Source organism: Pleurodeles waltl, chromosome 8, assembly GCF_031143425.1.
Source record: "Pleurodeles waltl isolate 20211129_DDA chromosome 8, aPleWal1.hap1.20221129, whole genome shotgun sequence".
Classification (NCBI taxonomy): domain Eukaryota; kingdom Metazoa; phylum Chordata; class Amphibia; order Caudata; family Salamandridae; genus Pleurodeles; species Pleurodeles waltl.
Genome location: NC_090447.1, coordinates 1,078,709,866 through 1,078,727,720, shown reverse-complemented (window position 1 = coordinate 1,078,727,720; position 17,855 = coordinate 1,078,709,866).

Sequence of the window (17,855 nt, the reverse complement as noted above, 5' to 3'; positions counted from 1 at the left end):
GGAACGCTGGGTGGAAGGACATTTGTGGCTCCTCTCAGATTCCAGAACTTTCTGTCACCGAAATGTGAGGAAAAAGTGTTTTTTTAGCCAATTTTTGAGGTTTGCAAAGGATTCTGGGTAACAGAACCTGGTGAGAGCCCCACAAGTCACCTCATCTTGGATTCCCCTAGGTCTCTAGTTTTAAAAAATGCACTGGTTTGGTAGGTTTCCATAGGTGCCGGCTGAGCAAGAGGCCAAAATCCACAGGTAGGCACTTTGCAAAAAACACCTCTGTTTTCTTTGAGAAAATGTGATGTGTCCACTTTGTGTTTTGGGGCATTTCCTGTCGCGGGCACTAGGCCTACCCACACAAGTGAGGTACCATTTTTATCGGGAGACTTGGGGGAATATAGAATAGCAAAACAAGTGTTATTGCCCCTTGTCTTTCTGTACGTTTTTTTCCTTCCAAATATAAGACAGTGTGTAAAAAAGACGTCTATTTGAAAAATGCCCTGTATTTCACATGCTAGTATGGGCACCCCGGAATTCAGAGATGTGCAAATAACCACTGCTCCTCAACACCTTATCTTGTGTCCATTTTGGAAATACAAAGGTTTTCTTGATACCTATTTTTCACTCTTTATATTTCAGCAAATGAATTGCTGTATACCCGGTATAGAATGAAAACCCACTGCAGGGTGCACCTCATTTATTGGCTCTGGGTACCTAGGGTTCTTGATGAACCTACAAGCCCTATATATCCCCGCAACCAAAAGAGTCCAGCACACATAACGGTATATTGCTTTAAAAAATCTGACATTGCAGGAAAAAGTTACAGAGTAAAACATAAAGAAAAATGGCTGTTATTTTCAGCTCAATTTCAATATTTTATTATTTCAGCTGTTATTTTCTGTAGGTAAACCTTGTAGGATCTACACAAATGAACCTTTGCTGAATTCAGAATTTTGTTTATTTTTAAAAAATATCTAGCTTTCTGGGATCCAGCATTGGTTTCACACCCATTTCTGTCACTAACTGGAAGGAGGCTGAAAGCACAAAAAATAGTTAAAAATGGGGTATGTCTCAGAAAAATGCCAACATTGTGTTGAAAAATGTGGTTTTCTGATTCAAGTCTGCCTTTTCCTGAAACCTGGGAAGCTGGTGATTTTAGCACCACAAACCTTTTGTTGATGCTATTTTCAGGGGAAAGACCACAAGCCTTCTTCGGCGGCCCTTTTTTCCAATTTATTTGAAAAAAACGAAATATTTGCTCTATTTTGGCTAATTTCTTGGTCTCCTCCAGGGGAAACCACAAACTCTGGGTACCCTTAGCATCCCTAGGATGTTGGAAAAAAAGGACGCAAATCTGGCATGGATAGCTTATGTGGACAACTATACGCCTTACTCACTTTTAATGGTTCAGAGAACTGTCACCCTTTCTTACTCCTTTGTCTAGCTTAACAAAACCCACTCACCTTCCTTTACAGCCACCTCTTTGACACTATTTGTCTTAGCATAATACCGCTTGTAAGTTTCACGTGCTTCCTCTAGGTTGGATCTGACAACTTCAGGTGACCACTTACTCTGACATTCTTGAGACATCCAACAGAGTTATCTTTTGTGAACGGTTTACATCCTTTTGAGATCTTAAAAGAGCTATAGCCTGTTATTTTGGCTGGTATTCTGTGCGCTCATACAAGATTGTCAAGCGCTCATTTCCAGTTTTGCCAGTATTGATGGCAGCCTTCAGACTGCCAATAATCACTCAATTGAATCTTTCCACAACACAATTACTGGGAGGATGAAATACCAGTGTCCTCTTTATTTTGATACTATTCCTCACAAGAAAATTTGTCAATATTTTGTCTGTGAATTGTGGCCCGTTGTCACTCAAAGTGAGTTGGGAATCTCTTCCTTCAAGAACATCTTCTCAAGGAATGAGACTAGCATTCTGCATTTACACTCCCAAACATACAAGTGTCAATTCCCCTAATTAATTTGCTTCTAAATCAGTGGTTCCCAACCTGTGGTCCAGGCCCCCTGGGGGTCTGCGAAGCCTCCTCAAGGGGTCCATGACTGCTTATAAAATTCAATAATATTAACAGATTAGGTCCCCAGCTTTAAGTAATGACTTATTGGGGGGGTCCCTGGATTCCAATAATGATTCAGTAGGGGTCCCTGGGTTCCGGTAGTGATAAAGTGGGGGTGCTCAGAAGTCAAAAGGTTGGGAACCACTGCTCTAACTAATTTCAAGGCCAATCCAAAAGCATGTGCACAGCTATTTGTGTTTGTTGAGAGTGCAATTTGAATTTCTTTCCATAACAGGAAAAAAAATGTTGCCTGATCTGACAGTCATAATAGCGACATACACATATACTTAAGTAAGGAACAATGTTGAACTAGTCCTTGTTTAAGCAAGCCAAATTTCAACCGTATCTGGGATAGAGATGCTTTTTGCTGGAGTCAAAAGAGGAGGTGAAATACCTTGCCGTGTGCAAAATTAAGAAAGGACCCAAACTTCCCTGGAAAAGCCTCTGTGCCAAAACTGATTGTTGGAATAGACTTAGCCTTAATCGCTGTGGAAAGTGGTGCCAGAGATGTAAGCAATCGTGCAGTCAGACTCTGAGATATTTATAACAGGAACTTCTAGAGACCAGAAGACTACTCAGGACCCAGCTTCCTTCCTTTTCAATCTTCCCACCGAACACCACAATATGAGTTTTTGTAAGGGTCACAACCTTTTCATTTTGAACACAGTAAGTATGGAGATTGTTTAATAACCACTGTAGCCCAATTCCAGAGAAGTTCATCAGAACTACATCATCAGCATAATGCAGTGAAGACACTTAACAGTGCCTCAGTCTTGGTGAACGTGATTTAGCTGCGTATAGATGTGAACATAAGTCGATATAAAAAGATCAAAAAGCATTGGGGCAAGAACACACCCTTGTTTCAAGCCCTTCTTGATTGCTAATTTGGATGACAAGCCTTTATTAGTCCCAAGTTTGACCTTTGCCCAGTTATTTGAATATAATAGTTGCATGGCACTTAATACGTTTGTAGGGATGTTTCAACAAGCCAGTTTTCTCCACAAAAGATTTAGAATTTTCAATTAACATGGTCAAAGGCCTTAGAGAAATCCATGAAACAGGTATATAAAAGTTGTTTTTTTGTCAGAAGATATTTCTCAGCAATCATTGAGAGCATAAGCACAGTCTCTGTGGTTAGATATGGCTCTAAAGCCTGTTTGATTAAAATACAATTATTTTTTTGCTTGCCGCCCAATCCTCCAACTCAGACAATAGCAAGTAAGTGAAGATTTTTGAATCCACATCCATAAGAGGAATCATATGATAACTGCTGGGGTAGGCTTAGGAGCTTTCCTTGTAAATTGGTTGAAAATAGAGCCACACCATGATTCAGGTATAATCTCCTTGAGTAGACAGAAATTGAATAATGTGAAAGCACAATCTAGTTTGTATTTAGCTGCAGGGAGCCTATTTGGGTCAGATGCACTGTTCCCTCTACTTTTCTCAATCTTTTCTTTGATTTCACTCTGAGAGCAGGACAAAAGTATTGTAGAATGATCTTCATGCATCGGCATTGGATTTAGATAGTGGTTATGGTATAAAGAATCTTTATGCCTCACCCAAAATTTTGCGTAACATTATTGCCTGTTATGCCTGTTGAATCTGTATCAAGTTGGTTAATTGGTGACCAGAGAGAATTAATATTATTACTTTTACAGGCTTCCACAATATCTAACCAATCCTGATAGATTTGGAAACTCTTTGCCACCCAGACTGCCTTTTTAAAGCTTTTCGTAACTCCCTAAATTTTTCACACTCAGATGCAGAGTCAAGGTGGGAATTAATGGCCTTAATTTCGGTTTCCATTGCTCGACGTTGAAGCTTAAGTGTACTTGGGTACCACTTTTTGTGTTTTCTTGATCAAATTCTCAGCAGGGACCCTTTATAAGGCTTTAGGAAATATGCTTTAAGTTCGTCTTGTGTCTTTTTCCATGCCATAATTGGATCTTCCAGATCACAGTTTGATGTACTAGTCTGCTTCCACTCCTCATAACAGGCCAACAAGAGGGTATTCCACCTGACTCTTTGCCAATAGCAACCTGCATCTTGTGTGCCAATAACACTGTAAACCTGTATGAGCACACTGGAGTTATTGATCATAATATTCTATGGTGAATTAGCACTCTTGCACCTTGTAGTAATGTTGAAACTCACAATTTTATTAAAGAGAGAGTTACAAAAGTATAAGCCTTGACAGATTCTGGTTTGCAAGATTTTCTTGTGACAGACATTGCAATATCTCCCTGGTAGTGCCCATTGAGTGTCCGGTTTCCAAGAGCCTGCGGAGGAATTTAAGATCCAATTATAATGAAACTGTATTTGGAAATTGTTATCGGGACACCCCACTGCATTTCTGTACTTTTTAGGAAGACACTTCTTCTAAAATGATTTGACAGATTCAGCTTAAAATCACAGGTGAGTATTCATGTATTCCACTATATGAGCCTTCCAATTCCGTAGGGGAATTTTCTAAAATTGTTCTGCTTTACTTTTTTGCAAGAAGCCTGGATTAATATACACATTTAGAATAATGATTGGACCTGTTTGCTTCCCAAGTCCCAGGTCCCAATTGTTTATTATTATGCAAAGTGTGATGAATTAAGTTTGAAGCAGTTTAAGATGAAAGACTTGCCCAGCATCACATAGATTGGGAGGCCACCTTTCTGTTGGGGTAGAAACTTTCACACATTCCTCTATTTTCCATGACTATTGAAGGCAGGCCACATCAAAGCTCTTCAGACACAACTCCAGTTCTGGGTCTGAGTGGAGTTTTTTGATTCCTGCTAAATTCCATGAAATAATGGATGTGAACCGGGGTTTCCAATGAGGAAGCTTATTGTCGCAGCAGTTTGTATTTTAAGGGCCCCAGTCAAAGGACAGGTTGTTGTACCAAGTGCTTTATTCTGTTCCTTTTGTCAGAATATTTATGTGAGCAATGTCTGCCAATTTTGATTGAGGGCAAATGATAACCAATTCCAGCCAGTAATTTCAGAATTTGAGGAGCTGGAGAACCAACAACATCGGCCTTGTTAGATATTTAGTGAAATCATTACAGAGTCTATTTAAGAAGTTGGATTTCTTCTACAAGCACCTAGCACACTTTTTCAGCAGTGCAGTGGATTTCCTCAGATTCTGCTTGAACTGATAATTATCTGTCTCTGTTTGTTTGCATTCATTATCCTCAGCTAATTACACAGCGGGGTTGTTTTCCTCAGCCTTGTACGATATCTTTATTGCCCATTCTGTAAAGACTCAGGCCCATATTTATACTTTTTGACGCAAAACTGCGCTAACGCAGTTTTGCGCCAAAAAAATTAGCGCCGGCTAACGCCATTCTGAAGCGCCATGCGGGCGCCGTATTTATTGAATGGCGTTAGCCGGCGTTAGCCGACCGGCGCTGCCTGGTGTGCGTGAAAAAAAACCACATACACCAGGCAGCGCCGGCGTAGGGAAAAATGGCGTTTGGGCGTCCAAAAATGGGGCAAGTCAGGCTGAGGCAAAAAAATCGTCTTAACCCTATTTGCGCCATTTTTTTGGGCGCCCAGACGCCATTAACATGACTCCTGTCTTAGCAAAGACAGGAGTCATGCCCCCTTGCCCAATGGCCATGCCCAGGGGACTTCTGTCCCCTGGGCATGGTCATTGGGCATAGTGGCATGTAGGGAGGCCCAAATCAGGCCCCCCTATGCCAAAAAAAAGATTAAAAAAATACTTACCACAACTTACCTTTTCTTCCCTGGGATGGGTCCCTCCATCCTTTGGTGTCCTCCTGGGGTGGGCAAGGGTGGCAGGGGGTGTCCCTGGGGGCTTGGGAGGGCACCTCTGGGCTCATTCTGAGCCCACAGGTCCCTTAAAGCCTGCCCTGACCCAGGCGCTAAAATCCGGCGCAAATGCAGGTTTTTTAGTCCCGCCCACTCCCGGGCGTCATTTTTGCCCGGGAGTATAAATACGACGCATATGCATCGCAGTCATTTTTTAAGACGGGAACACCTACCTTGCATATCATTAACGCAAGGAAGGTGTTCACGCAAAAAAATGACGCTAACTCCATGAACTTTGGCGCTAGACGCGTCTAACGCCAAAGTATAAATATGGAGTTAGTTTTGCGTCGAATTTGCGTCGAAAAAAACAACGCAAATTCGGCGCAAACGGAGTATAAATATGCCCCTCAATGTTTTGAGAGCACTAGTTCTGCAATTGCAGCTCAAGACCAGGTCACAAGCATGGTTTTATAGGGGTCTCCTGGCTTACATTTGACTGCCTCTATACTCATGGAAGAGGTCTTCCTGTGTGGCTAAAAGTCCCAGAATGTTGCATCTAGTTAGGATATCACAACTACTCCGGGATTTAGATTAAGGTTGAAATACAGCCTTGTTTTTTTCCTTTGTAATCATTATATCATTTACATCATTTATTCGAAATCAAGAGGTGCCAGTACGTGGTAGGGGCTTGTCTTCCAATAGACTTAATAGTTGTGAACCTATTTTGGAAGCCTGAGATGGGCCATTAAAAGTGATCACATGAAATGTCCTTACTGCAATGTTGGTCAACCAGTTTCTCAGTTGACATGTGACAATTCTCAGTTAACAAGTGATAGGTCCCAGCATTAGATTGGTTCTTATCCATTGCTGACATCTGATGATTCCTAGTGCTAGATTGCTCCTTGGCCATTGTTTGCAAAGTTGATGTCGAAGTTGTGGGTGTGGGTGCCAGGTGTTTTACACTTTCAGATGGAGTTGCGACCTTTTGTGATCAGGAGAAGCCATTGTATGAGTAGTATAATTCTTATATTGATTTTGTCTATGGCACTGGTCAGTGTGTACCCCCTCTTGGACCTTTAAAGTGTGCTTTCCTGAAGTTTATTGTCAGCAGAAGCTCCTTGCGTTTTTTTAAAAATTTGAAAGAATTTGGCAGCCGTTTCTTTTAGCCTAAAAGCTTTTGCATTTTGTTCCCTCATTTTATTTTGTTTTCCTAATCTTTTCTGTTTACTTCTTGAGGAAGTGGAAACTACCATAAGGGAATATGATGAAGGACCTTTGTTGAAGAAGCTCAAAGTTTTAAAAAATGATAACATTTTAGTATCACATGCAGGTTCAGTGAAATTGTGCCACTTATTCCTATTGTTTTCTTCATGGTCCTGTCATTTATGTAATTCTGCTATCACATACAATTTCGATGGAATGTGGGGCTCAGTTGGGATTGGTTGAGCAGGGTTTTGTTGTAATGATCCTGCAGGTTCCAGACAGTGGAGGGTCCTACAGTGAGTTACCATTGTAGTAGGAAGAAAGTGCACCTCAATGGATTTAACTTCTTCAACAAAGTGGACGCAATGGTGGGGAATTCCTGTAATTGAGGAAACCCACAGCGACCCCCAGGACCTCAAGAATTACCATCCCATCTCTTTGCTGCCATTTCCAGCCAAGGTATTCGAAAAGGCCATCAACGCTCAGCTCCATAAGAATATCGAGGACAACAACATCCTGGATACCTCCCAATCAGGCTTCAGGAGCAATCACAGGACGGAGACCGCCCTCCTCGCTGCCACAGATGGCATCCTCTCGCTCCTCTACCACAGCCATACAGCAGCCCTCATCCTACTGGATCTATCGACCTCCTTCAACATGGTCTCACACCTCACTCTCTGCTCCAAGCTCAACACAGAAAGGTCCTACAATGGATATGCTCCTTCCTGTTGTCGTGTAGGCTCTCATTATCCTAATAAGACTATTGGATTTGGGCGGCAGAATCACTTGCACTGTGGGAGGACAAGTTGGAACCCACTACAGGTGACACTTGTCGGCCTAATCCAGGTTTCGCTCCGGCTAACTAGCAGTGCCTCATCTCCACCCAAGAGCAGGGATGATTGGGCAGCTGAGCGCATGACACAAGGAAATCGTGGTCACTCAGATCGCATCAGTTTTTCTCAGTTACACTAGTTGCACATATACAAGGACAATCAGAGGCAGAATAGAATTCAATAAGATTTTATTGAAGTAACTGCATCTTAGATAATAAAGCATGTACTGCAATAACTAGGGCGATGAAGCATGACAGGATTAAAATTGTGACAAGGAGAGTAAGGCACAAATAGTTCCTACCTAGGCTATGTTAGAGCACAGCATGTTAAGCTCTAGTTCTGCCCTTCAGGTTCCCCTGGGAATACATCATCTCTCATACCTGAGCAAGAAGCCTGTAGTCTACATAAGCAGTTGTAGCGAAGCACTCGGCAATCAGCATGCAGTCGTGGTCATCTGGCTGGAATCTCCCTCTAGTGTACATGGGTCAAAGTAGTGTTCTTATAATAAAAAAGCTGATGTTCCAAGAACGGATCCCTACGTAAGAGTGTGTATGTTTCTATGAACACTAGAGACAAAGAGTTACCACGTTTGCAGGCAACCTATCTTACTGCAGCCTTGAGAAAAGCACAGACTGAAAGAAATGTATTGTTTAAGAACACAGTGCTGGCCGAGGCATAGAACAGGTAGATAGAGAAAATAAAAGAAGACCGCAAGTGTGGCTATTGTTAAAATAATAGACAAAGCTGAATAAAATATATCTAGGATAAAGAGCACAGCAGCAGACCTAGTTTGCTAAATAACATGTATGAAGCTGTAACTAAAAGGGCTACACAACGCTGTCTGAAAGAACACACAGAGTCAGACTCTTGCCTTACCAGTCAGAACCTATGGAGATCAGCTGCGGGGTCCCACAGGGCTTCTCCCTGAGACCCACACTCTTTAACATCTAAATGGCCCCACACGCATCTATCGTCAGAGACCACAGTCTTAACATCGTCTCCTATGCTGACGATACCCAGCTGATCATCTCACTGACTGAAAACCCCACTACAGCCAAGAAGAATTTCCACGCAACCTCAGCTTCATCCTAGAATCATCTTTCAACATGACCAGCCAAGTCAACTCAGTCATATCCTCCTGCTTTCACACACTCTGACTTCTTTGGAAGATCTTCAAATGCATCCCAAAGGAGTGCTGCACAACTGTAACGCATGCCCTGGTTACCATCAGATTTGACTACAGCAACACCCTCTACCCCTGTACCACCCAGAAGAACCTGAAGAAATTATAGCACATCCAAATTGCCTCTGCCAGACTCATCCTGGACATTCCCCACTGCGAACATATCTCTAATCACCTAAGAGACCTCCACTGGCTTTCCATCAAGAAAAATAATTAACTTCAAGCTCCTGGTCCACGCTTACAAGGCTCTCCACAATCTAGGACCCACCTACCTCAACCACCGCATCACCTTCTACTCCCCCATCAGACCTCTCAGCTCTGCTCAACAAGCACTAGCCACCGTACCCCACATCCAGAAGACCTCGGCTGGTGGAAGATCCTTCGCCTATCTCATGGCAAAGAGCTGGAACACACTGCCTCTGCACCTCATAAGTCACCATCGCTACCTCAATTCAGGAAGGACCTTAAAACCTGGCTCTTCAACTGAAGCTCAGAGGACAAACCCCCTTAGTGCCTTGAGACGCTTTCTGGTGAGCAGTTGTGCTTTATAAACCCTGATTTGATTTGATAATTTTTCCACAATGGGGTTACATGTGAAATTTAGGGGCTGATTCTGATTGACAGTAGATGGGGGTTTGTTGGTCGTGCTAAGTAATTCTTTGATCATCAAGTGCAAATTCTAAAAGGGTGATTCTTTAGCAGCAGTATGTTGGGCCAGAGACACCAGCAGAGAAATTTCTATATCAAATGTATTCAATTGAAATTCATGTGCTTTTGATGTAGCATCCAATGTTTGGAACAAACAGATCCATACGTCTTGTTTCAAGATCTTGCTATGCTTGCAGGATAATTGCACACCTTCCAGTTAAGTACATACTGTAAAATGGTCCCATCAATCAGTTTCACTGTCATTTTTTGATTGTTCACATGTACAACCTCTCAAAGATGTTTCTATTCTCTGCAGCGGCATATCAAGAAATGATAGAGAATGCTTAGTTATGGCCTCAGTTATTGGGGTAGCTGGGAAAATACACTTTCTACAGGGGATAATGGAAGAATATGTTCTACTGGCATCAAGGTAAGGCTATGGTTTTTATTGGCAGAGATTTTAGTGGCAATTTAGGTCTAGGTGCCAGGGTATTATCCTTCCTTATTTACTTTTCTGTTTCCAGAATCCATATCTCACCAAAAAAGTTACTGCCCTTTAGTGGAACCTTTCATCCAAGATTGAGGATTGAGGTCAAACGATTCTCCCTTGGACAGTTCAAAAACTCCTTAAGCAGCTCACAAATTATGCATTTTCAGGGACTCAAATCTGCTGGGATCACAAGGTGCTGCACCGGAGGGGCAAGGGTCATAGGCTATGAGAAGCGAGAAAAGGGGGGAGAGCTCACCCGACGTGCAAGCCGCACCCAGACCTAGCCAGGCCCTTCCACAGGCCCAGGGCCCAATAGGGCAGGGAGGATTTTCTGTGTGCAGGAAGGTGTGCCTTTCTAAACATATAACATTACAAAAGAGGGCCAGCTAAAAGAACTACCACAGGATGGACAGGAAAAAGGATTTTCCTGTTAAAAAAACCCTCACCCACCAGGGTTACTCCTTGGTGGCATGCTTCATCATTGGGTTTCTTCCCATTCTGCTACGGAGTAGGGTGTGCTACGACCTACGGGATACGTGGGAGCACTGATGTTGTCTTATCAATGTGAATCACAGGAGGGATAGGAGTGGTGGGGTCTTGGGTGAGTTGAAAATACCTGTCTCCAAGTAATTCCAATGATTTAATAGATCTCTTGGAGGTGGTATGATTAAAAAGGGGCTGCGGAAGAGGGGGTTGTAATGTACCTGCCTTCCTAATCTACATGTTTAGGAGCCTTACCCCTAGGCTCCTCTTCAGGACCAAAGCGGACTTCCGGGTGCCACTCCTTGTTTGACTACCTCTGATGAAAGCATAGACAATACATGCTTTGTGATATGGTGCAATTCAACCTACTTATGTGGTGTCATAAGATGATACCTGTCGTTTATGGTATCTGTCATTGATCCTCAGTAGTATTTGGATTCTCATATCATAGCCCCTCCCGGAGGGGGGTGTGTCTGCAGTCCCACTTTCCTCAAAGCGACACTCCCGCTCTGTACCTAATGCTCACCTCCCCTGGGTCTGAAACTGCACATAGACAATCATTAATGACCCCTTGCCTTTTTTGTGTGTGCCGGAGAATGCAGTACATATAGAAACACAAAAATGAGAAGAAATAAAGGTATTTCTCATTGTTGCGCCATGCTAACGCCACCCCTGAGGTGGCGTTAGATATTGGCTCTATCTCAGATTTAGGCTTCCTTGTAAATCTGGGGCAGGGTCAAAAAGCAATGGATGTTGCATGGATATGCCCACAGTAACAGCCATTGCACACCCCTTTGCCACAGAAAACTGCGCCAGAGGCCCATATTTAAAATGCGGCGTTAAGCCACATAAAGTAGTTTAACGCCACCTTGTAAATATGGCACAGGGCACAGCACCACTGAAGCATCACAAAAAGTGATGCTCCAGTGGCGCTAGGGGCTTGTAAATATGCCCCACAGTGCGGTGGTTGTCGCTCGCTCTGAGCTGAGCATCTGATAGCATGTGCACTAACTCTGTCATTTAACACCATTGTACATGCATTTTTGCTGCAGGTAGAGCAATTTATTCTATCACTGTGCATCCTTGTGCACCTCAACTTGATATTTTAACAAAATGGCGAAAATGCAATAGTAGTAATTGTCACTGCTTTAACACCATTTCTGAAATCATGCAGAACATTTTGTGAGAAATGATTTTGCTGCTTCGCTTGTTGTTTGCGAATGTAAATAAGCCATAACTTTGCAGACCTTTAGTTGTGTATGAAGCTGTTGCTAGCAGTTCGCATACCCATGGATCAGTTCCTTTTGCAGCAATTCGTTATACCATCAAAGTCTAAAGCCCAATAATGCTACTAATTAAAATACAAGCGAATACTAATTTTGCAATTTTGCTCTTTTAACGGAGTCTTGCCAAGATCCCCTGCTGCCCACTGTTACCAAACACTGTGTGATCACAAGCTTTTCTTAACCGAGGGACAAAGCTTGTTTCCAAGTGCTGTGTGTCTATTTTATCTAAGTGTTTAGCTTTTAAAAAGTTATTTCAATGGGTGTTCAGCTGTCATTTGTAACTCATGGGTTTTTGTACAAGGGTGTTGTTATCTCAACTAATACGATGTGTTTATTAAAACTATTGATCTCCACAGTCTCCCAATCACTTCTCAACACAGCCACCCACAAGCAGCAAACCAAGTGCTTTTTTTTTTTTTTTTTTTTTTTTTATATTGTATCTATTTGTTGTGCTAACCTCATGGAAAACACAACGTTGTCTATTCTCGGCTCAGTCGCCCCAATTATTAAAGTTTTCTTTTTATTACCAAGTGGCACATTCATCTACTAGGTGTTGAAGGCTCTCCCATTTTTTTTTTTTTTTAAATATGCTAAATCTTTTAACTCCGGTCGTATGATGATCGCTTAGCTGTCAATCCACGTCTTTATTTTCTTCTTCATTACTCTACTTTCATAGAAGCTTAAAATTAAGTCACTCACTTCCTGTGGCACCTCACTTCCAATAGTGCCTTACCTTGTGCTCCCCACTGTTCCTATCACTCTCTCATGACACCTTATTGGCCATTGATGTTGCTGGAAATGCTTCTTTGGACCATTTGTCTTGCCTCACTCTCTGTCAAATGATCTTCTTCTATCATCGGATTTTTAATGAAATCCTTCCTAAGCTGTTTGCATCCATAACTCACATCATCAATCCCTCTCTTGTCTCCTGCTTAGTGCCCTCTATTTTAAGCCTCTCTAAATCAAACAGTTTAGCAGGAACCTTGACTTGATCTTTCAGTTCTGGCTTGCGATTAACCCCTATCAATCATGAGTTTTGTGTTTAAACCACTATTCATTATCAAGGTCCCAGTTTAAATTTATTGAAAATATATTGACTTGTCTTCAGTCAGTCCTCTGCATGTTAGCTTCAGACTCACATCAGGCTTACCGGGATATGATGAGCCAGCCAGTTGGAAGAGGTTTTTTTTTGTTAATGTATTGCACAGAGACCATAGAGCTACACATTACTCCAAAGGAAATATAAAGCATTTCAGCCCATCTGCCAGATGGCCATGCCATTGACTTCTAAGTACCTCTCTGTAACAGTTTCTGTTTACAGAGATTATGTTATTGGCAAAACTAAAAAGGTTTCCCTTTGTTGAAGGGCCCCCAATCAGCACCATGGCTGATTTATATTTATGTATTTATTAAAAGGTGTTATGAAGTGCCACAACGGTTTAAAGGCAAGATAATGTTCTATAGTTCAAATGAAGAAACACACAAAAAATAATAGTAAAAGAAAAGCATTGCGGCCTATCCCAAGAGAGGGTACTATTTAAACAAAAGGTCAAAATAATAAGACAGAAATATTTAGAATAAGAGATAATAAATAGAGTAGGTGAGCCAAAAACAATATTTGTTTTCAAGTTTGTTGCAGTGATATATCAAGGAATCCACTGACCCTACATTTTGGCAAGGAATCCCACACTAATGTTGACATACCTGTTCAGGATACGGACAACTTCAATATCAGCCTCAAGCTCTCACTCCATCTTTTGCTCTGATATTCCTGAGATTTTATTTTTTTCAGCTAGCTATGCTAGACATCCATCTACTGTCCCCCCAGAGTGTGTGTAGGAGGACCAGCATGACTGGCTCTGGTGAAACTAATTCCAGCCCCTCAGTGTCAACTGAAATCAGAAGTCCTTGATCCCATGCTTGCAGTAGAGGCCAGGTGTCTTCTGTCCTCCAGATGGGCATTCCTCTGGTGTTGCTTCTCTCAGGTCCAAACAGCGCTCCCTAGTTTCTCACTTGTGCAGGGGATTTGAAGTTGGGGTGGAAAGTTGCAGACGTAGGGTCACACAGTGTCTTTCCACCTCTGCCCAAACATCCTGCACAGCATTTTTGGATTTTCCACAGCTACCTGGTCCCTTACCTCTAAAATTACAAAGGAGATCATCTTCTATAAGTAGTTCCAGAGTTCTTAAAACCCTTTCTGTGTGGCTGAGCAGTCTGAGGCCAGGTGCAATGTGAAAAGTAATCAGCATATGTAGATTCAGCTCCCTCCATGCTTTCTCAGGAAGAGGCCTAATCACTGGTAGATAGCCTTTTTGTGTAGGAGCCCTTCGATCCTCAGGCTGGCAAGCAGATTAATTAACTTGGAACAGCAAGGTGGCTTAAAGGTCAAAATCTAATTAGGAGCCCTGTCAGAAAACAAATGATAAATCTTGAAGTACCAGAAGTGGTCATATCTGCATTTGGAATTTTGATTGACCATAAAATTGGGGTGAAAACTAATCTCTAGGTTTAACTGAGGCAAAACTGTAGTTTGGAGCAGATTTCGTCTATAGTGTACAATACAATCAAGCAAACTCAGTTTTCAGTAAATCGTTACAGATGTACATAATTACGATATGAATACCCACTCATATTATCAGGACCAATGGAATTTTGTGGCAGGGGAGGATCAAATTGTGTCAGTGTTGAGCATTATGCAGGCAAAATATGCTGCATAATGCTGCACATTTTGTGTTAGAATTCATTATGTTGTCAATTATACACTTGTGAACACTGTTTGGGCATTGCTTGCACCTCATTAGTACTAGTTCAACACAAAATAGCACTATGCAGTGGAAAGGTGACCAGTCAACCTTTCAAAAGGGTCTTTCACTATGTGGAAACACACCTTGCTGCATTTTAGTAACGTTTGAACCATTTGAGCTAGAAACATTTTATTTTGTTAAAATCTGCAGATTGTGCCACAAATGATGAATTATGTGGCAGCTGTATCAAATCTATCATTATGCAAAAAATGCTGTGCTCGCACAATCACATAATTGCAATGGCCCTGCTAATAAGGCCTGCACAGGTCAACATCAATCCATCACGGGCCCAATGTGCAATAGGCTACCTGTGCACAGACACAAGACTGAGTTAAAGGGTTGTTTCCCATGCTCAGATCGCACATGGGTGTGCACACATTTTTACATGCAACCAGCCGAGAGCTTCTTACCTAGCTGTACAGTAGTGGGCCTTGTCTTAAAAGACAGACGCTGGCGTTAGTACTGCCAATGCATTTCAACCCAGCTCACAGTAAGAGTCGGTGAGGCTCACTAACCCAGAGGTTCAAAACCAGGAAGTCCAAAAAAAAAAACCTGAAGGATTAAATTGTTTGGAATCAATTTTTCACAGTATATATTTCACAGAGTACTCTGGCTATGCCAATATGTGTCGGTGAGTGAAAAGTGTACAAAAAGGTGCACGGATGCAGCATATCTGTGACTGTGCAGACAGGATACAACTTTCTGGTCCATGTTACACTTCTCTCTCTGTCTCTCTTTCTCACACAGATACAATTGGCCTTCCCTTAGTACTATCACGTTAGGGGCAATGCTAGAGTTTATTTCAACGTTTTCTAAACCACACAAAAAATAACATTTTTGACCGCTTCAGTTTTTTTCTCCAGCAGAAAATGTGCTCCCTGTTCTGATGGAAGACAGCCAGTATTAACAGGGAAGGTAGTGAAGTCCCCGCTCACAACTATCGGGATTCTTTGAAAGCATGATAAAAAGTATCCTATTTAAGTGAGTGCATATTAAGGAAATACTCTTTCAGGATTTTTTTTGTGATAGAGTCAAACAGAGGTACCATGTTCCAGAACATCTAGTAGAGTATACCAGCGACTTTTGTTAAATCTGTAAACCAAGTAAACATAATCTTATTCCGGTGTGATCCGTCTGTGTAAATGTATCTGACGGTTTTGTACAGCAAACTACACCCCATGACGAGAGTCCATTTTTATCAGCTAGAAAAAGTTTCAAACTAAAGTAATTTCAACCAAAGTAAGGTCTCGAATTATATGAATCCCTCTTATGAGCAGCAGAAGGCCTATTTACCGCCCTATTTAAGGATTTTTAGAAAAAACGGAACTACAATACCTCTCAGAAATAGTGTAATCACTGCTGCTCTTGAATGCAGACACAACAAGGAATGCACGTACACGAACATTCTGTTGCCGCACACAGAGAAAAATAATTAGAAGGAACATTGCATGCCCTCTTCTAAATCAGACCTGCAGAAGACTGCGTTCTGCCACAAGTACATTTATATTTAACCTATTGTCTGCTTTATTTATGAATTCATCGATAGGGTTTAGAGATGAAGCAGATATTTGCATGGTAGGCTTGGTATGCTAAGTGATGTATTGACTTGGATTTAAAATATTTGAATAATAAAGACGTCTTCCTGTTTCAAGCATTCCTAAAACATTGAGCTGTCAGAGGGTAAACAGCAGTGTTGTGCGACATAATAACCCAGTTTTAGATCCTAAAAATATAAGTTTGATAACAACACTCAAAGCAGGAAGACATTTTTGAGGTAACTGTGTAAAGGGAAGTTAAAATTTACTATTCTTAACTTCACATCTACGTACCTTGATGATGCATATTTCACTAAGGTACGCATATGTCGAGTTAATTACTCACCTTTCGATATTTTGCCCATGGATATTGTGGTAACAATACTTTGTTCCATCGCTATTTGGCATTTCGATATTCCCAGCCTACACCAATGTGCTCCACTCAAAAGATGGTGGAGCTGCATGCATTTTTAGTGTGCATCTCCACACGCTTGCAGGGCTTAGATTGCACAATGGAGTTTCCACTAATATACCAACCAACAAAGTGTACTGTGGACTAATAGATATGTACTAAGCGTAATTGTTAGAAATTGGGTTTCTGATTGACAGAGGTATGCACCCTGTCCAAGCAGGAACCACAATCCTATTTAGGGTAGGTCAAATAAACATCCTAAATTAACCTGTGCTCACCCTCTGGTAGCTTGGCAACGAGCAGGCAGGCTTAACTTAACCCCTTCTGTGCCGCGGACGTAGAGGGTACGTCCTGCGGCACAGTGCTCCTGTGCCGAGGACGTAACCATTACGTCCTCTGCCCGGAGCCTGGAGGGAGCGCTAGCGTCCCCTCCGTGGGGTTTCCCGCGCCCCACCAAGGCAGAGATGGAAGGGAAAGCCCTTCCTCTTCCACCCCTGCCCCCAATCCCCCGTAATGACGTCAGCGCGCGATTGCGCGCTGACATCTTTACACAGTGCGGGTCGCACTGGAAGCCATTTGCTTCCAGATTGGGAACGGAGAAACAGGTGAGTTTCTCCTCCAGCAGGTGGGGGGTTGTAAAATAAGAGGCACCGGGGGAAAGGAAATGGTTTTCCTTTCCCCCGGTGTCTCTTTGAGCATTCCTGCTGGGTAAGGGTCTCTCCCATTTGGGGGGCATGTTTGTGTGGCCATTTCTGCCCCCTTGGGGACAGATCAGCCTATTATTTTTAGGCTGATCTGCCCCCAAGGGGGGCAGAAACCACTAGAATGCCAGGGATTTTTATTATATGTTTATTTATGTGGGGGGGCCATCCCCTTGGGCAAGGGGCGCCCCCCAAGGGGGGCATTGGACTGTTGGCCATTTCTGCCGCCCTTGGGGGCAGATGGGCCTATTATTTTTAGGCCCATCTGCCCCCCAGGGGGGCAGAAGCCACTTAGACACCAGGGATGGTGTGTGTGTGTTAGTGGAGGGGGGGGGCAGCCCCTTGGGCAAGTGTTGCCCCCCTTTGGGGGCACGTGTACCAAGGCCATTTCTGCCACCCCTTGGGGACAGATCAGCCTAGTATTTTTAGGCTGATCTGCCCCCAAGG